This window comes from Gigantopelta aegis, chromosome 3 (genome assembly GCF_016097555.1).
Source record: "Gigantopelta aegis isolate Gae_Host chromosome 3, Gae_host_genome, whole genome shotgun sequence".
Taxonomy (NCBI): domain Eukaryota; kingdom Metazoa; phylum Mollusca; class Gastropoda; order Neomphalida; family Peltospiridae; genus Gigantopelta; species Gigantopelta aegis.
Genome location: NC_054701.1, coordinates 72,586,172 through 72,586,955, shown reverse-complemented (window position 1 = coordinate 72,586,955; position 784 = coordinate 72,586,172).

Genomic DNA, 784 nt, shown 5'->3' with positions numbered 1-784 from the left:
TCAAAGGCCATGGTATGTGCTATCCTGTTTGTGGGATTGTGCATATAAAAGATCCCTTGCTACTAATGAAAACAGTAGCGGGTTTCCTCTCTAAGACTATATGTCAAAATTACCAAATGTTGGACATCCAATAGCCGATGATTAATAAATCAGTTAAACGAAACAAACGAATAAACCAATACAGATTTCACTCCCTTTAGGAGCTCGGCTCATTTGTTTCGAGAATCTCAAATTGCCCTTTTTAGAATCATGCAGTCCCCTCTTTGCAAAATCCTAGATCCGCCCATGTAGAGTACAACGTAGGGAGAAGTAAGGGTGGGTGAGAAGGGATGGGATCGAGGGAACCAGTTTAACACAAAAGAACACGCGCATCTGCTTTCTAAATGGGTCTAAGTCGTATACAGAAGTCACAGGCGACCCATGACCCCCCCCCCCCCGAAATGACCGCCCCCCCCCCCCCTCGGCAACGCCCTTTAATGACTTAAAAATACCCAACCACTTCATTATGCCTTAAAAACGCGTCTCTGAGTTTCGTTATTTCAAAATTTGCCGGAGAGCCCAGTTCATTTGCCTTCAACACATTCAGATTGCCTTGGGTTTTTTTTTTTAATTTTGTGCTCCCCCACTGGATACGTCCCTGGAACTAGTCGTCTAGCCAAGTGACACTTCACAGCGATGATATTTCATACCGAGTTGTCTCAAATAACAAGCGTGGAGCACGGCTCTGTCAAGTAGTAGAACAATATTGATGCCTCACCATTCATCTCATTATCATCATCATACC